This window comes from Thunnus maccoyii, chromosome 5 (genome assembly GCF_910596095.1).
Source record: "Thunnus maccoyii chromosome 5, fThuMac1.1, whole genome shotgun sequence".
Taxonomy (NCBI): domain Eukaryota; kingdom Metazoa; phylum Chordata; class Actinopteri; order Scombriformes; family Scombridae; genus Thunnus; species Thunnus maccoyii.
Window position 1 is genome coordinate 4,752,834 of NC_056537.1, and position 6,277 is coordinate 4,759,110.

General features: G+C 39.4%; 1 long non-coding RNA gene across 1 annotated transcript; it reads left to right on the forward strand.

Moving 5' to 3' along the window:
• Window positions 1-4,577: 4,577 nt before the first annotated feature.
• LOC121897105 lies at window positions 4,578-6,277 on the forward strand. The gene is made up of 2 exons (XR_006096185.1): window positions 4,578-5,181; window positions 5,520-6,277. It is a non-coding gene; the product is annotated as an uncharacterized LOC121897105 (long non-coding RNA).

A 6,277-nucleotide genomic window follows, 5' to 3' on the forward strand; every position in this document is an offset into this window, starting at 1 on the left:
AGGATTTCTTTCCTCAGCAGTAATCAATGGGCTTGAGGCTCAGTGCCGCAGACAGAGTGGAAGATGAAAAGAACTGAGAGACAAACTGACAGATTATTGGTTTTGTTCCTTTCATATTTGTTGACAAAACCTATTGCCAGCCTTTTCCTTTAACATAAAGCTCATGATATGGATGTTTTAATGTTTTGGGAGGGTTTTTAAGATTAGTTTTGCTTTTATTTGACAGCTGTAAGTGCAGACTGAGGGAACACCTGAAGACAGTAATGTACATCCACCATGAAGCCCTAATTTGTTAGTGCTTGTTTAAAAATCATGGTAAACCACCTAGTACCAAACAACACCTAAGTCCAAATATGATACACATGGCTGCAGTTGTGCATTGACCTTTTCACATTCAGCACCATCAGAGTGAAACTGCTTTAGATATGATTGCTGCTGCCATGCCGTTGACTTCGTACAGTAACTGGTCCGCCTCCTCAGTGCAGCAGTATGTATGTGAATTGTGTGTATTGGATCGTTAGATAAACCTGCAGCAGAGCATGCAGGAGCTCCTCAGTGTGACTGTAAATACTAACAGTTATAGTCAAACTGAGTGAATGGGTAAGCATTGACCAACAGGACAATCTCCCCAAAAATATTCACTTTTTATTTATTTATTTCTTTTAAGTGCTTCAAAGTTTCCTCTAGAAGGATTTAACCCTTACGAGGGTATCCATGGCAACAGATTAAGGCTATTTCACCAGAGAGAGAGAGATAAGAAGAGAGCTGGAAGCACAAGTTTGTGTGTCTGTGTGTTTCAGGCAGGTAAGTAATCCATTGATTGGACGTTACAAAATCAGATTTGTCACCAACATACGTCAACTGTGTTTCCATGGCTACCTTATCCAAGATGTTTAGAAAGTGGATGAATGTTTACATGTAGGGGAAAGGGAAAATAAGATGATAGAGGAGAGTAGAGGAAAGAAAGAAAAGAAGAAAGGGTACAGAAGAGAGAAAATATCAACAGAAGAAGAATAAGAAGGCAAAAGGAGGGAAAAAGTAAGAAGCAGCATTGATTTACAGCACAGTATATGTAGTGTGCATTTTATAAAATAACAGATTCACTTTCATATAGACCACATACGTGTGCAGAAAGTGTAAGTTAAGGCTTTGGCAAGGCTGCCTTCACCCACCTGAGTCGATTAAAACATACAACACACAGACTGGTTGATTAACGAACACCTGGTGCAACACAGTCCACAACCTGGAAGTTCCAGCTTTACTTCAGCTCTCCTGTGTTGCATTTTTTAAAATGTGCAGGAAAAAACATGATGCTCAAGTAATTTATGTCCACAGCATATAATCAATGTTTCTATTTAAATATTCAGCTTGAGGAGTTTTTGTTTTTAATGCAGCTGGTGCAGAATTTTAAAGTACACGACACATTTCATAGAATTAATAACTGAAGTAATGCAAGTTTACCTGGTGGCAAACTGAAGGTCAAACACCTGAGAGCACCCCACCCCCCCTCCTCTACCCCCCAAACCCATCCACACACTGAATTAATGCTTCATGTTTTTTTTATTTCTCTCATCTCAAATTAACAAACAGAACGCTTCCTGCCTGCCAGAAGAGCCTGAAACCTAATCAAGCACATCACATCTGAGTGATGACAGCGTACCTGCGGTGCATCCGAAGCAATGACGGCCACCTCATCGCTGCAGACCGCCGTCACATCCGACAGTTTGACGGCAGTGAGGAGAGGTCCGCTAATGAAATCCTCATCCTGGAAAGTATTATCTTCGAAGCCTAATGACTATCTGTTTAGCTAATTACGTTAGTTAATTATGAGTTTGCTGCGCTTAAGAATAAATGTTCATTTATGAGGCTCCAGAAGGCTTGTGGGAGGCGAAGGGACGGTTACGGATGACAAAACGGTGAAAAGGAGCTTGTTTGTATTCACTTCACTTTACATTTGAGTCACTTAGCTTACAGTCAGATTCTCTACGGTGGTCTGATGAATTTCAGTGCAGCATTTATCAGGCTCAGTGTAACCGTCTGCTCTGCCTACGACACATTATCGCTTTGTGCAAGATTTGATTTGATGTTGTGAGGAAGCCTGATCATAGTGGTTAGGAAGATGGTAGGAGGCAGACTCAGACTCTTGTTGAATGAGTAAAAACTGATTTATTCAGTCCAGTGTACCAAAAACAAACAAAAAGGAATGAAAAATTAAATTAACACATGCAAAATCAAAGTTAACTAGCTTAACTCAGAATAAAGCAAACTAAGGCATGATCACGAGCACACAGCAACACCGTCATCCTCTAATTTCTGCTCCCCCTAAACCTACATCTCTCCCCTTAAATAGGCCCTCCAATCTATCAGACAGAACCATATTTACTGCAGGGGTGTCTTTTCCCTCATGCCACCTGGCACATAACAATGCTACGTGTATCAGTCAACATTGTTTACACAAAACACATCCACAACATTAAACCTCAGCCTGAGCCAAAACAAGTACAAATCATATCGTTACTAAACCAAACATTTAATGAAATAACATAAATCCCCCTATACTTGGTCTAACCCAGTGACATCACTGATGACATAACCCAGTTTATAAATAGAGGAAGTAGTTGGGTGCCTCCTCCTTTTGTTTGTGGAGCACATGGTGGGTATGGTAAGTAAAGAAAATGATTAACTCATGAAATGCAGAACTTAACCAATGAGCAATCACTAAACTTAACAATACTTCTCTGTGTTTTACTTGAACTAAAAATGTTGCTGGTATGTGAACTGTAACCAAACATAATGCAAACCACTAACAAACCCAGGATAGTATGTGTCTGCAAGTTACAGATTGATCACGGACATATGGCTAAACAAACAACTAACAAGCATGGTTAAATTCATAAGATATGTGGCATTGATGGTGAAAATAGGGACAGATGGTGTATTTTCACCCACTTTGTCACAGATGTACAGAAACAAGGTGTTCTGTATTCAGAGACCACTTCCTTCAAGGGTGTTTTCAAATCTTTGCCGTTTAGTCCGGTTGAACGAGACTCTAGTTAGTTTTCCTCCTTAGTTTTCATCTTCTGCTACGTAAGCAGATGATGGAATGGTATATCATAGAAATAATCGTGAAATTAAAATATGAATTTAACCCTTTTTGTATCTGTTTTGAAAACAGGAAAAGCGATTAACAGAACAGATATGTTGCTTTAGCAGACAAAAAAAGTCTGTTATGGTTTCATCCATCAGTGACGCAGACCTGCTAATATGGTTGAAAGCTCTGAAAAAAGAAAGACTTCACTACAAGGATGCTGTTTGTTTCACTTTTAATAAATATTAAGGTTAATAAACATTAAGAGTAATAAAGCCGTTTGACACTGCAGGTTTAACATCATACATTTGCATTTGTATGTGTCACGTTTCCTTATTCTTATTTGACTTTGAAGACATTAAAACTTGAAATGATGTTGAATCAGACCCAGATAACATCGGGTTATCCGGGTCAGCTGGATTCAGGCAATGTGGTTCAGTCACCACCAACGCCACGGCGCCAGGCTGGGTAATAAGAGCCTCTGTGAATATTGCAGAGAAAAGATCAAAGGTCCAGTGAAGGACTGCTGTACTAGTAGAAATCATGAATTTGGGGGAGAATTTCCTCACAGTGTTATGGTAAAGGATCAAAGGCAAAAGAGTCCGGAGTGTTTTCCAGCACGAGTGTGGAGAAGCCTCTTCATCATCAGAACAAATATGATGAGTCTACAGAGGACAAAGATGAAAAACCAAAACTCTCACACTCATCGATGTAAACAAGACAAAATAATGAAATGTGATCATGATAATACCAAAACAATAAGACACAACTATAAAAATAGACATGGGTTTAATGAGGATACAGCTAGAAAATTGACACTATTTTCAGTTATTTCCTCGAGGATGCATCATGCAAGATTTTACTAAACAAGCCTGAAGCCTTTGAGTCGTCTGTGATATTCATAACAACCCACAATACTGAAGTGTTGTAGGGAAACCATCTCCTAAAATCTAAACTTATATACAAGATGTTTACATGCTACTGATTTGGAACAGAAGGTACACTTTATGCCACTAGAATTAAGTTTTTATAAAACTGGGGAAGCATTTTTAATTAGCATATCAGCTAAAAATGCAAAATGTTCACTGACAACATGTGTCATCTGTGTTCCTGCAATATCTATTTGCAGCAGCTAAAAGTATGATTACCACTGCAATGGTTTCGTTTAAGCAACTAAAGGCACTTGGTAAAAGCAGCTGTAATCAATAATTATGATAATTAATAATAATGATGTATTGACTGACAGCATGTGTTGTGCATGAGAATTATCAGTGACTCTGCAGCTCCTCTCGGCTTTACGGAGCTTTATAGTGAGTTTCAGCTCATTGTTTATCTGCCCGGCTACAACTTTACTGTTTTGGTTCACTCTCAGCGCCCTCATGTTGTCGTTTTTGGACGCGGCAGGCAGCTGTTTTCATAGATAAAACCCCAAAAAGCCACTGTACACTACCTGCTCCAAACGCCAAACAGACACAGTTAGCTGGTTAGCTAGCTGGTGAACATAGTGGAGCATTTAGCAGCTAAAGAGCCTGCGTCATGACAAACATGCAAAGATCATGGGCTGTTTGTTCAGACAAGTCTATAATAACAAATAAAAGTCAAGGCATCACCAAAATCACAAGGATTCATTCTCTGCGAAGCCTCATACCAAATTTCGTGTCAATCGGACAAGTAGTTGATGAGATAATTTGGACCAAAATGTTTGATTGATTGCGTGACTAACATTTCCGTCCTTAGCATGGATTTATTAAGGAGATTTGGATACTGTGTTTGTCCCTATAAAAGTTCCTTAGTGGTGCATGAAGCCAAAAAAAGTCTGCCATGTTTCTGTGGTAGGTGTGGGCAGATCGATCCCAAAATATTGATACTACAGATACTATGTTTCGTTTTTGAAGATCAATTGATACAAGTTTCAGTTTCTCTCTTCTGCATTGTACACATTTAATCAGAGTCGAACTGCCTGGGCAAACAACGTTCTGTCGTGGTGTCGTGTGTGCACTCAAACAACGAACATACCCAGCGTGCACACCATCAGCACCAATCCGACGCATGAATGCAGTGGTGGCTGAATGAAAGAGGAGCATTGTGTGGAGGTATTTTACAGCTGTCAATGAAAAGGTTGTGAACTGTGATGTATGTAGGAAGGCTATTCACTACTGTGTCTAAACATGTGAAAAAACACAAGAGAAAGAACTTTGAGCTGCAATAGAAAAGAAGGGCGGAGGAGGGAAATACCTCCCATAGAGTTCACTGGCAGAGTCCTTTCATAGAGGCAAGAAATATCCAGGTATATGTAGCAGTGAAATTAATACTTCAGTCAAATCAGATCTTCAGCATTGGTTGATTGAACATTTTTTATATTCAGCCTGTTGAAACTTGTTATCTAAATTAATTAGAAACCAAGTTTGATTCTTTTTTATTTTTCCTCTAGATTGAAGAGCAGCTGGAGTTTCGTGCAAATTTCATCACTTCACATGACTCCTGGATACGAAAGCTGTCAGAATCGCATCAGTTACTCCACCTGTTGCAACCGACTGCCGGGCTGCCGCACGTAAGAAGTGTACAGTGCGGCATTAAAGAAAAAAACTCTCATCTGATCCTCTGCTGCTGTCAGAACTCTCTGATGTTTCATACATTCCACCATCTCTCTTTCTTTTTTTTTTGACATCTGTAATTTACTTTTGTGTTGAACACTCTTCACCTCATCTACTGCAGTATGTGCTTCCCTGTGAGGTTTGACAGAGTTACTTTTTGAACACAGAATACTCTGGAGCTCCGTGTGTAGGTGGAGACAGTGAAGGCGTCGGGAGAGTTTTTCCAAGTGAAAACAGTTCTCTACTTAGTTACCAAACTGTCTTGAAGCTGCACTGCATCCCGGACTGTGCTGCACCAGCTAATTGTAAATCCATCACTTAGTTTGTGTGTTTAGTTCTCCTCAAGTTCTTAAGTCACTTGTAGCTAGTTTCAAACTAATGATTTACTAAATCAGGTCGCACCATTAAAGCTTAAGAAACATCTTATCTGGTTAACACTTCAGGAAAATGTAAATCGGTTGCCAGGAAACATGCCAATAAAAAGCAAGCAACAAAGTCAGCAGGAAATGACTGCAGCATCACAAACTCTAACATAACTTCCAAAAATAACAGTTTTATTAGCCAAAAGATAAAATAAATTCAACTGCCAAGCCTT